Source organism: Etheostoma cragini, chromosome 21, assembly GCF_013103735.1.
Source record: "Etheostoma cragini isolate CJK2018 chromosome 21, CSU_Ecrag_1.0, whole genome shotgun sequence".
Classification (NCBI taxonomy): Eukaryota; Metazoa; Chordata; class Actinopteri; order Perciformes; family Percidae; genus Etheostoma; species Etheostoma cragini.
The window spans coordinates 12,516,879-12,533,291 of NC_048427.1; the positions used below are offsets into that span (position 1 = coordinate 12,516,879).

Consider the following 16,413-nt stretch of genomic DNA (forward strand, 5'->3'; position numbering starts at 1 on the left):
ACATCATCAGCTTTTTTAACTCAAATGGAAGGCTTCTTTTCCTTCTCAACCAGCCTTGTGTTAAATAAAACAGTGCCCCAACCCAACCTGCGGTGTGTGGCCCAAAGCATACAGGGATTAGTGTTGTTTTGGAGCCAGAGAGATCCAGAAAGAGTCAAGCTGGTCAGAAAGGCCACCGTCCAACGGCAACACCATCAGCACTTTGCTTAAAATTGTGCACACCCGTAGGAAGGACGCAGCTCCCCTGACTAGCTTGTTGCAACCATCCACTGTGTGTTACTCAGACTATATGTGTCTGCCAGCTTCCTGTCTTTCCCAGCTCACACACTGGATGATCCCGAAGCCTTCCTCTGGGTCTATGAAGGATTAGCAGTGGCATGTGGACTGCCAGAAGAGGAGGCAGGCAAATAGAGAGCAGCCAAGCAGTGACTGTAGCTCTGGAGCAACACTGCTATATTAGCAAAAAAAAGAACTGTTCTCCATATTCTCCTTCCTGTCCTCTGTCTCATCTTTGGTCTGGATTTGTTGGGAGTTCTAGAAGACTAGTAATTAAATTTAACTGGTGGCCCAGGCACTTCCACTGCAGCAATGTCAGGATGGAGGATGTTAGATAATTGGTTGCAATGCAGGAACAACTATCCGCCCGTCATTCAAATCACTGCTTGTCTGACACTAAATGACGGACGAGAATATTCATAAAAGGCAGGTGTTCTACTTATAAAGTAAAGAAAGATTTCTGGCAGGCCACTGGCACATTAGGATCAGAAGTGCATTTTTATTTTAAACTTTCCCGTTCCAACCGTGTCTGTAAAGTATGGACCTCAGTTTCCTTCCCGGTGCCATAAAGAACAATAGGAAAAAAGGAGAAGAATTGTGTCCCCCGTTCCAGCTCTTATGCAAAAAAAGTCTCTGCTGATGGGTAATATGTGTATATGAAGTGTGCAACACATTTCCCTCTTTTAAAGTTCTCCTCTACTTGTCAAGCATGCCACTGAATCCTTGTGTGCTTTCCCCCATCCATTAAGAACTACATTGTCATTGAGCAGTGTCATCGCCGACAGAGAAGAGTCAAAGGTGTGTGTTGACTCAAAAATCCAACACACAGCCCAGCGCTATAATGTTTTCCTAATAGCCAGAGTGGTGTTCATGGCAGCGGTATAGTTGAAATGTCACTTGTTGACACTGTAACCTGCTGTGGGGCCTGGGCATTGTAGTCCACAACAAGCACGGTTGTCTGCTCTGATGAGCATGTAGCCAAGTGGCTCATCTTCACTTCATTAGACCGAGCGCCTGTTAATAATTCATGGTTCGCTTTCCCTGGAAGCACAACAAAAGGCTCAGCTGTGCCTGTCTGTCCGCATTCCTTGTCACTGGACATTTAAGCCTTTTCCCATTTTTGGACTACAAGTTATTTACTCACTTAACCCGCCCACACCTCACCCTGCAATGTGCACCTGCCTGAATGAGCAGATGATGCTGTAGCGCCAGAGGAAAAGCTAGAGCAGTTTTGGCATGTCTTTATTTTTATCTTTATTTTTTTTGTGTTTCTCTGTCATTGCCGTTCTCCTCCATTGTTACTTAAATGTGATGTGTACCCAGTAACCAATGTACTCTTTCTCTCTCCCTCCATCCCCAGGGAGCGTCTGTTCTCTTCATATATTAGTGTTTTTCTCTCTCTGCTCATCGTCTCTTGTTGCACTACGGTGTCAGATTTAGTTATGTGTGCACCCCATGCCTTTGATCCCCCCTGCACTCCTGTGTTGTGTACATTGCATAACCTCCCGCTGCTAAGCCTAGCAGTGCACCTCAACTCCATCTCTCTTTCTCTCTCACACACACTCATTCCTCTTTTTCTGACATCCCCTTCCCCCTATCTTCCACTCACTTATTTGGCAGCAATCCAGGTCATCACTCCTTTACTCTCCCCTCAATCCCCCTTTCCCATCCTCCAATCCCAAACCTTGAAAGTTGGAGCAGTTGGTCTCCTTGCCTCCTATTCTCTTCTTGTATTTGTCTTTTTCTTACTCCCTTCTTGCTATTCCTGTTCTACTATTCCTTTCCCCTTGCTCTTACTTTATTTCCCATCTTTTCTCTCTTCTCTCTCTACTCATCTCCCTGCCTCCTGCTCTCCACTTCCCCAGTAGTCTCATTAGGTGTGAAAGAGGCTGCCTGGTGTGTGTGTGCGTGTGTCTGTGTGTCTGTGTGTCTGTGTGTGTGTGTGTGTGTGTGTGTTCTCTTAGGCAAAGTCTCACTTGACTGAGCATGCCACTTGCACTAGCGGGGGCCTGGGCTCCATTATTACCACAAAGCTGTCACAAACAGTACATAAAGTAGCCTCCTGTTGCAGAGTACTGGCTGAACACAGGGCACTCTCTTTAACAATAGCAGCTACCACTGTTCTGCCCTCCCTGTACTCTGCTGTTGCCATGGTTGTAGAAATCAATGTGCACCAACTCAGATATAAACAATATCAACAGAAATATTTGCAGACACGTGACCTGGCTATGCTACTGACACTTAAAACCACACACCGAACATCTGTCTCTTCTCTATAATGACACCCCACCTATGTGGTCCAACCTGTGGGATGTCTGGTGCCCCTCTGTTTTCTTCTCTACTGAGTGAGTGATTGTGTGTGTGTGTGTGTGTGTGTGTGTGTGTGTCCACCACTGTTATGCTAGTGTCTCGTTACAGGGATGGGGCTGTGTGCAGGAATGGGCCCCTCTTCTGCCTCGCTGGCAGGCCTGACCCCGGCAGGTCAACGTCCATTACCGCATGAAACCTAAATGTCAAGCATGGCCCCCTGCTATAGCCATTTGTCTTTCTCTGTGGGTCAGCCGGTCTACACACACACACACACACACACACACACACACACACACACACACACACACACACACACACATACACGCACAATCATCTTCCACAACTAGGAAGTGTAATGTATTTGAGTGATTTCCCGATGATGTATTTGAGTACATTTAGCAGATCTCTCGGCACCAAAGGATGGATAAATAGTTACAGTGATCTTTCTGTTGCCATTGCTCTTAATAGACAACAGGAATTAATTTCCTCCAACAAGTTTGAAGTTATCAGCGCTATTGACTGACTGACAGCATGATTGGACCCAGCTGTTAGCCAACAGTTGTTTAGCTTTAGCCCATCTGTGGGTGGACCGACAAACCTTTGGTGCCGATTATGGCTTTTGTCTGCGTTTGGCAGGTTAAACAAGTTGTGTCACAGCGCAGAAAACCAACGGTACAGAAGTAGTTGAAGCATCAAGAAAAAAAAAGGCTTCCTTTCTTTAGTCATTGGCTATAATCTTTTGAAGTTTGTACAAGGTCACATCATGCTAAAGATGCATTCACTACTCAAACATTTGCTATCTTGGAATTGATTAAGCATCTTGAAAAACTGAATGCTACCTCATTTTTTCACACTCACCTCATGCATTCCATCCTTTTCAGTTCTCTCTCCACCCGTCAAAGTGGGGAAAAAAAGCATTTTTACCCTAGGTGTTAAACAACCTCATTCTCTGTATACAGTGACGAGCTCTAACAGCCATTATCAGAGAGCACGCTGGCCGATTTCATCACTTGTTGTCCCACAATACTGAGCAAAAGCCATCAATTTTAACAGATAACGGACAGAGAGAGGCAGGAGTGTATGTTATGGAAACTAGAGGGAATGCACACACACAGACACACGTATACAAACACACTTCGTTTACAGGAAGCTGTCAGCCATGCGTCCTTATGATAAATAAACAGGGAAGCGTCCCCTTTTTAATGATGGCATATACAGGCCTGCATGCTGAATATTGACGGAAAGATTGAAAGCAATCTCAAGGGCCTTTCCAGCATGAAGTACGTCTCTCGCTTTGTACTTTTTTTCTCCTGCCCTTCATTTTGACATCCCCCCCCCCTCCCCTCCCATTCTCAGCTCCCCTTTTATTTATCTTAGACAGCGGCTTGTGCATTGGGTTTGCAGACGTGAGACATGCCATAAACACATTTATCAAGGGGGGCTGCCAATAGGGAAAACACCAGGAGGATGAATGAAAAGAATGTGATAATAAACGCAAAGAGAGTGGCATAACAAATAGAAAAGATTTTTTTATTTTTTTTTATTAAGTTCGTTACAACAAGTTCTATGGGGATAGCAGAGGGCATCGACAAAGTAAAGTGTCAATAAGGAACAGGTTGCACAGTAGCTCAATATCTGCTGGTGGGATAGCACAGCAACAGTAACGCCACCTGCATTAGCAGTCTACCCGCGCAGCGCAGGAGATGCCGTACTACACGCTTTGATAAATGTTTCATTGTTTATGCTGTCTCCGTGTCTCTTTCTTCTCTCTCACCTCCTCTCCGTCCTACATGCATAGTGGAGAGAGTGTTCAGAGACTGGCAAGTCAAGTGTTGTTTCAGTGTTAGTCAAGCGTTTGATGTCTGTCTCGGTTGTTGTTCATCGGCCTCTCTGGGCTGAGATCACAGGCAGCATTTATTCATTTGCAGGTTCAGACTCTCAGCTGGGGGACCGCTAACAGCAGGTCCTCTACATGACTTTCTTTTTTTATGGTTTCTACTTAAACACTATATCCTGCCCCTTTTTTTTTGACTATTAGCAATTGACCTACTTTATGAATCTAAACTTAGCTGCACCCAACCCACAGCAGAGGAGTGAGTTCATCGTTGTTGGGGGGGGGGGGGGGGGGGGTTCATTGATGCTTGCTGGTGTCACACTGATTGCTCACTTTTGTACCTCGTTGGCTTTTTTAAGCCTCTGTTTAACCCCATTGTCTGATTAGTTGTATGTATGGAGGGTTAGGGAGTATTTGTGTATGTGTGTGTTTGTGTGTATGCGTGTGTGTGTGTTAAGATGAAGAGCGCTCTCTTTACCTAAGGGGGGTGGAGTTTGACAGCACTGTAGCACCCCCACCCACCCTCCATGCTACTATTGAAGCCCCCCCCCCTTGCCTCACCCACCATCCCCCACTGCTGATAAATGTGTTATTCTTAAAGGAAGGAGGTGGTTGGTTGAGAGGAGTCTTTTTTAATGTAGTTTTTTTTTTTTTTGCTTGTGCGTGTGCTTGTGTGTGCGTGTGCATGGCTTGCTAATGCACTGCAGGGCCGTGCAGCGGGGCTACAGGCAGGCAGACTCGAAGGCAGGCCCGCAACCTCGACCCCAGCATCATTTGTTTGGACGAGGGCCGTCAGCGCCTGTCGCGCGGCCCATGATGAAGTGTCAGTCGGTAATTGTCCCCGCGAAGCATCCACATCTCAGGGGGTGATGGGGGAGAGAGGGAGGATGGGGGAGGCAGGGAGCTGACAGAGAGAGAAATTACACCCTGGGCTCCTCCTATTCTCTCTCCCTCTTTCTTTTTTACTCCCCCTTTCTTCCTAGGTTTTCTCCCCAGTCTTCCTACAGCTGCACCTCATATGAAAGTCTGCTGATTGCATGGCTCAGTCCAGTGGCTCCCATTGGGCTTCAGCTGGGGCCCAGTGGCAACCCAATGTGTTTGTCCATGTACTGTACATTTGTGTGTGTAAAAAATAGTTTCACTTTTTCTTGTGTCACGTAAAGGGACTACAACTTGCATTTCGACTCAAGCTTCGCACAAAGACACTAAGTGAAGCTTGAATATTATATTAAGTTGCCCTGAATGCCTCTGTGTATTCACATTAATAAAGAGCGGATGTTGATTTTCCTGCATTTATTATCCATCAGCCACTCCTCCTCATTCAGTCCTCAATTTTTTTCAGTCTCCTACTCCTCACATGCCAATTAGCTCTTGTGCCTTGTACTTCTAATGGGCTATTCATTTGGATAAGAGCCCTCTTGAAACCTTTTTGGTCAAAACAGTGGTTGCCTCTGCTTGCCTTATCATCTTGATAATACATATATTTTTTAGCCCTGGTCGTTTTGGTAATTAGATTTAGCGCGGGGCTCCTATTGATCAAACAATATCTCTATGTAATGAAAAGCTTTTACAGGACCCACAGCAGCTATTTGTAGTGCAGTCCATAATGCGTTGCTGTACGACGGGGGCCCTAATGCACATCGCCCAGGCTCCTGTGAATAAATCGCCAGCAGAGGTATGAAGTCAGAGCCCAGTGTAAGTAGCTCCATGATGGAGGAGTGGGGGGGGTGAAAAGACAGGTAAAAGGGGAGAAAAGAGAGATGGAGTACAAAGAGAGATTAAAGAACAGACAAAGGATTAGGTGAAAGAGGGAAGAAGACGAGGGAAATATGAAAAAGAAATGCATGGAGGGGCGAGGATCCAACATGGAGAAGATGAATTCTGAAAGGTGGGCAGGGCAGGAAATGGAGATGCTTAAAGAGGCAAAGCAGCCAAGAGAAACGATGATATAAAGGAAACCACCTTGAGATATCAATCCTAAATTTCTAGTTTCCTCATTCCTCCATAAGACCCCCAATCCACCCCCCACTCCCCAACACCACCACTATCAGCACTACGATGATGGGATGAAACTGTAATGCACACTAGATCAATGATAGGGTTCCATATAGAGGAACGAGGGGAGGTGAAGGAGGAAGAGTGAATTAAAGAACAAAGACCAGTAAAGCATGTGTCTGAAGGAAGACTGAAGGATGACATATGGGACGGAAGCAAGAGAAGAAGAGTAATAAAATAAAATAACAAACCAGACGATGGAGACTCCATTATTTTGGCATATGGGTCCCTATGACACCCCGAGGACAGCGGGTGAATTAGGAGGCAGATGGGACACCTCCAAGTTACTGTCTGTGTGTCTGTCTGTCTGTCTGTTGTTTGGCTGCAGGTGGAACATAGCCTGCCACTTCTGCTGTCTAAATGAGGAGCTCCTCTCTTCTCTTGCTCACTCACACACACACAGACACACACACACAGACACACACACACAGACACACACACACACACACATACACACACACACACACACACACACACACACAGACACTGTCTCCCTCCTCATCTTTAATGGGGCACTGGCCTGGGGCACTGAACCAGCTCCCTTCGGAGCAACACACACACACTACATGCACACACACTGATCATACATTACAGACACTCCTGGATGCCCTTGCACATGGTGTGACACACATACACATGCATGCCCGCATGCACACACACACACACACACAGAGAAAAGGAGAAGCAAGGGAAACCACAGTCTCCCAAATAATTATGCCCCTGTCTGTGAGATGATGAATGTGGTTGGTGATTAGTTAGTTGAGGAGGGAGGCACACTGCTTAGGCCCTTTAATGGGCAATAATTTGGAAGATAACTGTATTGTACTATCTCTCTTGACATTTAAATCTAATCAGATCCCGCTGGTTAGCACTGTGGTCCAAGACGAGGGAGCCTGGGAGGGATGAAAGGCTGCTAGCGGAGAGGTATTGGCCCATAGTGGGACATGCATCTCTATGGGCTAAGGCTAAGCAATTAGTAAACAAGGCCCAGGGATACACATTATTTCCTGCATCTCTTTTTTTATTTGTTTTTTGTTTGACTGAGGATCAGCCTTACGGAGCCTTAGATTCAGTAACACAATAACATTGCAACAGATACATTCAATGTCACTTCCTCTTCCACACACACACACACACACACACACACACACACACACACACACCAGGGAGTCTCTCCAAGGCCTCTTCTCTGCTCCTTATTACCACACATGAGATGCTCAGTTTGATTAACACTTCTCTTTCATCCTCTTCATTAGCAGAGGAAACCCACTGCAGTAGCCGCGGCCCATGAAAAGAGGGCATGAATTAGAATCCACTTATTCCATAGACTGCCACTAATTCCACACAATGGCGGTTAATGGCGGAAAGTAGTAGGAAAAGGGTGCTTCTAATTGTTTCTTTGGATGGTGTTGTGCACGCGGTGGCAGCTGTTTCTCTACACCAAACCAGGCTGCGTGAGGAGCCCGTACAAAGGCGTTGGAGGGTCCGCATGACTCCGTTCGATACAGTTCCCGAGCAGTAAATATGTGTAGACGAGCCAATTTCCTCTGGCGAAGCGTCTTGCTGAGTGGAGGAGCTTGGCCCCAGTCAATGACAACCACCTGGTGCTGAGGGAAGTGATTAGGGTTGGTACCACAGCGAGCAAAGGGCTGTTTTCTTAAGGAGGCTTGAGATGCAAGGTGTTGGGGTGGGGGGAGGGGGGGGGGGGAGTGCTCACTCGAGTTTGGTTTGTTGGAGAGACGTTAGGTTGACGTTAGGTTCGAGGCACCATGTTGTTTTGTTGGCGCTCAATTAGAGGGAATTGTTTTGGTTAGGGCATGTGTTTTGGGTTTTCACTCTGGTGCTGATTGCAGAGTGGGTTGGAGAGCAGGATGTGCCACAACAGTGGGCTTGTGGCTTCAGCTCCCACACAGGCTACACACATACCAACTTAGAAGTCAAAATAGTCCAGAGAGTGGCTAACCATGGAGAGGATGAACACTTTGTCTGCATCGATGGGAATTTTATTGCAACCACAACAATTTGTCTGTAAATGCAGAGAGAATGGTAATGTACTGCAGGATAAGATACTCAGTTGCAGCGAGGCCCACCCATAATACAAACAGGCTCTTTGGATAAAAGCCCCATCTAATGACATTCAGAGGGTTTTGTTACAGTACATCACTATGGCATTAAATGAAACACACAAAAAACACATGACAAGGACTCCCGGGCAGATACATTTAAGCCCCATTTGTGATTATTTACGTCAAGGAACCTCAATCTCGTTGACTTAATTTATAACTTCTGTTTCTTACAACTCAAGTTTTATTTTCATTCTTTCTGTCAGTTAGGATAACACTGTATTCACCACATTAGTTGCAGAGACGTGTATATAGTAGGAACACGGCGACATTTGCTACAACAAAAGTCAGTTGGGACACAAAATGAGCAGTCAGACGCTGAGAAGCCAAAACTGCAGTGGGTGTTTGTAAAGAGCAGTTTGGATGTTCCTTTTACCATTTAACTTTTGTGTACTCTTACAAATAAATTTGGTGAACCTTGAGGTTTGTTCAAAAGCTTTATACTCTTCTGACAGCTCGTAACTTCTCTGTAGTGATGTTGATTTTTATCGCATTCTTAGATTTCAGCAATTAAGTTGGTGAGTACAATAATATTATTACCCATAAAAAATAGCAGCCAAAACTACGAATATAAGACCCAAGTTGTAATGAACCGGAGTTATCCTTTACATTAAATAATACATGATTACAGCGCTCCTCGTTTTCACGAGACAAGACAAGCCTCGAGAGCTCAACCTCTGAGCCACTGCACCACTCATCTGAAGGCTCATTCCCTTTGATGTTTATTTAATTTATTTGACCTTTTAATTAAACCGGGGATGTATAATCCTTCTCTGCTACCTAGGCTGATGGCAATGTGCTCACTGTGTGTGTGTGTGTGTGTGTGTGTGTGTGTGTGTGCGCGCTTCCCACAGAGGGTTATCACAGTTGAGTGAATTTTGGCTCGCGGACAGTAGCGCTGATCACATTTGATGATGGAAATACATACCACAGAGGATTGTGTGTGTGTGTGTGTGTGTGTGTGTGTGTGTGTGTGTGTGTGTGTGTGTGTGTGTGTGTGTGTGTGTGTGTGTGTGTTTGTAAATGTGTGTATGGCAGAGCAATGGCAGGCATATCAAGGAGGCCATGATAGTCCTGGTTAAGTCTCTGGCTGGCATTAGTCTCTCTGTCTCTGCTTGTTTGTCTTGTTTTCTTCTGCTGAATCTACTGTTCCTGTACCAGTATGTTCTCCTTTTTTTTGCATGTCATCCCTCATTTTCCTTATTCACCTGTTCTTTCTTGTCATTTCCCATTTCCTATAGGTGATCAACGTACAGTCCATCATTCTTTATCTCTTTATTATAACCTATGTTTTTTCTCCTGTCCTCTTTCATCCTCTGTCTAGTGTGTGTCTCTTTTTTAAAATCTCTGCTCTTCTCTCTTTATCTCTCCCCAGGCTGGATCTTGGCATTTAGGCCTCTAATTGAGCTGGCGTCACTTGAATACTTCATAAAGCAGGACAGCAGAGAATCCCGTCTTTGTTTTCTGTGCCCTGCCTTCGGAGAGAGAGTGGGCAGGGCTGCTCTGTGTGTGTGAGAGAGAGAGAGATTTTTAGGGGAAAAGAGAAATAGAAAATAGATTTGGCAATTGTATGAATGTACATTGCATGTTTATTTGTATTTTTCTTGTGTGTATCTATTTCACAATCACAGCTATTTAGCTTAGCTTTACTGTAGGTTAGTGGCAAAGGAAAAGATGCCCAAAATAACCATTATAAACAGACAATCGCCTTAAGATATTTAGGAGCAATGTCTTCTAGCAATCTCTTTAGCTAAAACAAACATTTTTATAGTTGATTAATCAGTCATTTATCAAACATTCTATGGTGTCAGCTTCTCCAGTGCGAGGATGTGCTGTTGTCCTCTGCTTTATATTATGACCTGAATGTCTTTAGGTTGTAGACTGTTGGTTGGACAAAACACAACATTAGTAGGCGTCACCTTGAACTCCGGGAAATTGTAACATACATTTTTGCTATTCTCTGATGTTTGAACTATAATTGATTAGTAGAAAAACTATTTTTAGTTGCCGTCCTTAGTCGCCGTTTGCTACTATCTATGTGTGTTGGATGCATATGAAACATTCATGAGTCAGCTTGCACCCAGTCTGTTTCCTTGAAATAATACAAATGATACGTTTCACATCTGCAGAGGCAGATTTAATTTTCTCAGCTGACACACCATCCCCACCCCCATTTCCAAAAAGTAAATGAAGCAATAACCTACTGCTCCATTTCCAAAATGTGTTTGACAGCTACTTTGGCTCTCCACTAACAAATCCCAGCACAAAAACGCACGCACGCACGCACACGCACGCACGCACGCACGCACGCACGCACGCACACACGCCTTGGAACAAATCCCTGGCTAGCCCCAGGTTGCTGTGGAGGTGCTGATCATTCAGGGTGAGGTTGTGTGGTCTCCTTTTTTTGATGCAGCACAGAGTTGTAATCTTCACCTTTCACTTTCTGCCTGCAAGACCCTGAGAGAGAGAGAGAGCGAGAGAGAGAGAGAAGTGGTAGACAGAGTAAGGTTTCTGTAGTTGGGGCTCTCACTCTTTCAATGAGTTTGCTTTTTTCAGGTGATAGGGAAAGGTGGAAAGCAAAGGAGAAGGAAGAGTGTGAGTGAGAAAAAAAAGGGAGAGAGAGAAGTGGTATGAGCTGTCAAGTTGTAAAAAGAGCGAGGACCCACTGCAGTATGCTCTACAGGCAAATAATGCAGCTCACACACACGCACACACACACTCACACACTCACACACTCACACACACACAAACACACACACAAAAACTGATGTAAAAAACTGAAATATATATAGCAGTGGCAACACATAGAGTAAGAGACACATGCATACACACACACACTGACATGTACACCGATCTGTGCGTGTGTGTGTGTGTGTGTGTGTGTGTGTGTGTGTGAACATGTCTTTGTTCTGTCTGGCTGTCCTCTTGGCACGTAAATCATAATGGATCTCATTATCCAGCTGGGATGGCTTGGTGGGGCCTGTCTGGCGGGAGATGATAGCTGGATGGTTGAGGGGCTGCCCCCACACACACACTCACACACACACACACACACACACACACACACACACACACACACACACACACACAGAGAGCTTTTTCCATGTTATCCTTTATTTAACATGCATGACTACTGTAGAAGCATATACATTTTATTCTCATATAATGCAACCCATCCAGACACAATGGACATTAGCGGCTCAGCTTGCCGTCAGACAGAAGGGGAAGTGATGCAGAGCAGAGGGAGGGACGAATGAAAAATTGAAGTTATCCTCTTACTCCCTCTCTCGTGTCATCTCCCCGCTCTCCTCCTCCCTTTCTTTCTCTCTCTCTTTTTTCCTCCCCATCTCCTATCTGTCACTTGTTTGGAGGACACCGGCAGATGTCGGTTTGTCCCTCGAGGTGAGTGGGGCTTGTGCTGCCATCTTTTTCCTCCTTATCACAGCGCAGTCTCCCACATAGGACACAAGCAAATCATGAATCATGCGGAGAAAAAGTTATGTCCCAGTAAATCACTTGTTTTATGAGTCTTGTACACAAACACATAAACACGCTGCAGCCGTTTGGTATCCTAGCAATGCTGGCTTTTATGCTGTGAATACAGGCGGAGCGCTAGCTTCCTTGTAACACAGTTAGTGGCTACACCATTTGTCTGGACATGACCATTACCCAAGCCAATTACTGGCTTGTGTACAGGCGACTTGCCAACACCCTAATGTTTTCCCGTCATGCCTCATGCCTGCCCCCCCCCCCACCCTCTTAGAAACAAACACATACACACAAGCAGAAACGGGGGAAATAGATAGAGTGGAAGGATGGAGGGCCTGGGGCAAAACCCCCACCCGACTGACTGACTGATACAGCTAATAAACTTTCATTTAAGCTAATGTTCCCCTGTTTTCTCTCCCCTCCATTCCTCTCCCTCCATCCTTACCTTTCTCTATTCTCTCTCTCTCTCTCTCTCTCTCTCTCTCTCTCTCTCTCTCTCTCTCTCTATTTTTGCTCCAGAAAAAGGCCTCATCCAAGCAATAGATGCATGCAGTCCACCAGCCGGAAGCCCAGTTGGCCGAACAGCACACCACTCAATCAGTCTGAACAGCCACACAAAGGGGCTGCTGGCGAGCAACAGAGGTAGACACACTCTCTCTCTATACAGCTGTAGATCCTATCCTGGACTGAACTCATTTCATAAATCATATACACACCGTGCAACAGCAGTAAATGTGATTCCCTGAGTTTTATGTAGCGAAACAAAGCCGACTGAATCAACAACAACACATCAAACTCATCTTTAAAATAGCTCGGAGAGGCCGGAGCGTTTTGGCTCACTTCTCCTCACCACTGCCAACACTTCTATCTTTAAATACTCTAGGTGCTGTGCTTATTAAACTCATAGACAAAGAAACAGCCATGTTTCTCTTATATTTATAGCAGCTCAATGGGCTTTGTCTGAGACCACACATTTGGCTCAGTGTGTACATGTGTGGTTTTCCTTGTGCTGGTTACGGTGTCGGTATCTGTTGACAGTGGACATGCTTTGTGCAACCACACTTCTCGCTGTTACTACACTCTCGCCGTTATGCGTGTGTGCAGCAGATGCCATATGTCTTTGTCTGTGCAGTGACAGACTTCTAGGATTTGTGTGCATCTCATTACATTGTTTATCCGTCCTTCTTACAATATACAGCATGTGATGCCTGTGTACGTGCTCGTATGTGCTGTTTGCCTTCTCAGTTAATTTGTTTTTAAGTGTGTGGTGGAAATGGGTTTCTGCTCTTTGTTACATTGTTAGCTGGGTAGGAAAAAGGCTTGAATTTCTTTCATTTCATCTTTTGAAAAGACTATTACCTTGTTTTTTTTCTCCAGTTAATTTCCTGCAATACAAGTCAGCCAGAACATTTTTAACATCATATTTAGAAATGAAAGCTTTAGTTTAAAGGTGCCCTGCCACACAAAAACGTTTTTACTCGCATTTTTTGAAATATGTTAGTTCCATATGTGTTTGTGTAATGTCGTGAGTGTGAAAATGAACGGCTAGCTCTTCTGTCAGCTCCAGCCACTGGAAAGAAAGAAGTGGAGAAATCAGGCCGATTACAAAAGCTGGTCAGTCTGATGTCATGTTGCCTGAACTCATTACTATTTGGGAGCTCTCCTACTTGCACTGGGTAAAGGATGCTGATAGCCAGGCTCTCATTGGCTTGCTGTTAGCCATCAGAGTCAAGAAGCTCAGCTCGTTGAATATTAACGAGAACTGAGTCTTCCTTCTTTCTATACCACACTAGAATGGCTTGAAATAAGGTACCAAAGGTATTTTTTCCACAAAAGATGTCACAGAGTCCATGGTAGAACTTTAGACATTACCACAAAGTAATGACATACGTGTGGCAGGGCCCCTTTGAGGCTTTACCGTATTTATCCCAAACCTGAGCAGGTTTAAGGGCTGCTAAAACAATTTAATGTCAAATTAGTGGGTACTTAAATTAGAATAGTATATAACAGAGAAAACCAGCAAATCCTAACATTTTAAACAGATCAATCATGTTATTTATTAATTCTGCCAATGAATGTTAATATCCTACTACAGTATCTATAGACACTGTTTTTATCTGGTGTAAGACCTTTTAAAGTAGTGCTCTCAATCGATTACAAAAATGTTAACAAATGAATCACTCTGTGATTAATCACGATTAATGGCAATTTTATATTACTCGGATTTACTTGTAAACGTGCAGTGTTGAAATAAATAAATGCTTGACAAACTGCTTTAAAGAAACAGATTCTTCAGTTTTGTTAAGTCAACCATTAACATTTATTAAGCAGGTGTTTAATAACCATCCTAATTTGTTAAGGCACCCATATGGACTGCAGACATATTTAGCAGTAACCCTCAACTGTTACAAAGTAATGTCTGATACAATGTCACAAATAGCTTACCTGTAATTTTTTTGCATAGTAACATCAACTCAAATCAATGCAACAATATGTAGAAATAGTATGTGAAGAGACAGAGGAAACGGTCTCTACATTCTTGGTTAAAGATAATTACTTTAAACAGTGTGCATCTGTGCAACATGCCTCTGTAGCTGATTGTGACGACCATGTCCAGTGGTCTCTAGTAAGGGAAATAAAAGTACCTTTTGGCAACTGCATCAGCTTTTCAGCGTTGTACAGTATATGTATTTTTGTAACAAAAGTTCCCCCCAAAATAGCTTGTATGAGGGGTCACCTGACGTCTTAAAAGCCCACAGTCCTGAACTGGCTGCACTCCGCCAGTGTCGTTTGACGAGCACGGCTCATTGACCCGGTCTCAGCGCTAGCATCTTTGCTAACTAAAGGGTGTTTCGCCCGAAGGTACTTCAAACTTGTTGTGTTTTGGTGGAAGGACGGTTCATCACTGCAATAAGTGCACTAAACTTTGGTCTTTCTCCTCTATCGTCGCCTTCGCCGAGCCACACGTGTCACTTGGAGTGTAACCATCGGCATAACAGGAAGAGGCTAGAAAATTAATAACAGTTAATGCTGTTTTTACCTCCTTTTGAGTTTCTCCTAATTTCAGCAATTTATTTTTTTAAAAACATGTTTTCATTAATATTAATCCCACGCGTTAACGTTCACAGCCCTACAAATCTAGTCTTTTAACTATTTTAAAGTTCAACATTTTTGTGCAAAGGGGAGCCTAAATGCAATTAACATTGCTTCCCTACCTTAATCTGCTAATAAGTTTTTCCTTAAGACCTGCGTGTTTAAAAATGTGCTACAGTGTCTAAACAACAACATCCTGAGCCTCGCTAATTGAAATCATCTCTTCATGTGTCACAAGTCAGGATCCATTAAGACAGATTAGGCTCCAAAGAACAGCAAATCAGAGTCATCAGATGGCATGGACCGTCTGAGAGAAATCCCTCTGCAGAGGGACAGCAGAGACGTGTTGTTAGGGTGCAAGCAGCCTCGGTGTGGCAGTTAAGCACACTGTCTGGCTTACTCCTGTCAAGGACCTTTGGTAGCTTCAGATATGTGAGAGGAGAGCATTTGATTTGTTGAGTTCACAACCGCCTGAAGTAGAATTGCCTCATTTTCCTCCTTTATCCACTGAACTACACACACTCCCGTCACTCCGTGTACTCTTTTATTCTCTCTCTGTCTTTAAAGTGCTTTTGATGCTTAAAGTGAGCAAAGAGAAATGTCACCCGAGGAGAAATCTCCCGGGTGTGAATTAATGTTTTCCAGTATTTCTGCATTGCGATTTCTTCCCTGCAACCTCTTAAGTTTAGCTGTGCGAGATTTCTGTGATATGAGCAGACTTCACCCTGAATCCATATAGATGCAGCGCTGCTGTGTGCTTATCCCTCAGAAGGTATAGGGCCCTATATGCGGTGTCGCTGGATATTTGCTACAGTAGGCAATCCAGACAGTCTTAGTATTTTTTAATAAGACGGGCAATAACAATAAATCCTACAGGCTAATCACCCACTCGCCACTCTTCTCTCCGAACCAAACTCAGAGCGATGCAGCATTACCCTGCTGCCGCCGTCAATTACGCCATTCATCATGCGTCTTATCTGGCTCCTGGTTTGATAGAGTGCGCAATGGGAGGCGTCGCAAACCCTGCATTCTCCACACCAGTGTGTGTGTGTCTATTGTTGACAGGAATATAAAACTGCATTTGGGGGGGGGCAGCATGTGGCGGCGGGTGTATATGAGATGTATTGGGATGTATGAGTGCGTGAAGAGAGGCTGAAATGCAGTGAAGATGTGTGCGTGTGCGTGTGTGTGTGTGTGTGTGTGTGTGTGCGCGTGCAGATCTACGGTATT

At 44.5% G+C, this 16,413-nt stretch overlaps 1 protein-coding gene across 1 annotated transcript in view; it reads left to right on the forward strand.

Moving 5' to 3' along the window:
* The window catches only part of raraa (retinoic acid receptor, alpha a), a 137,301-nt gene that overhangs the window by 27,316 nt on the left and 93,572 nt on the right, over nt 1-16,413 (forward strand). The window contains exon 2 of the mRNA XM_034859938.1: nt 12,610-12,732. The gene's annotated coding sequence lies outside the window, so the exon portion shown is untranslated. The remainder of the gene's footprint in view (nt 1-12,609; nt 12,733-16,413) is intronic.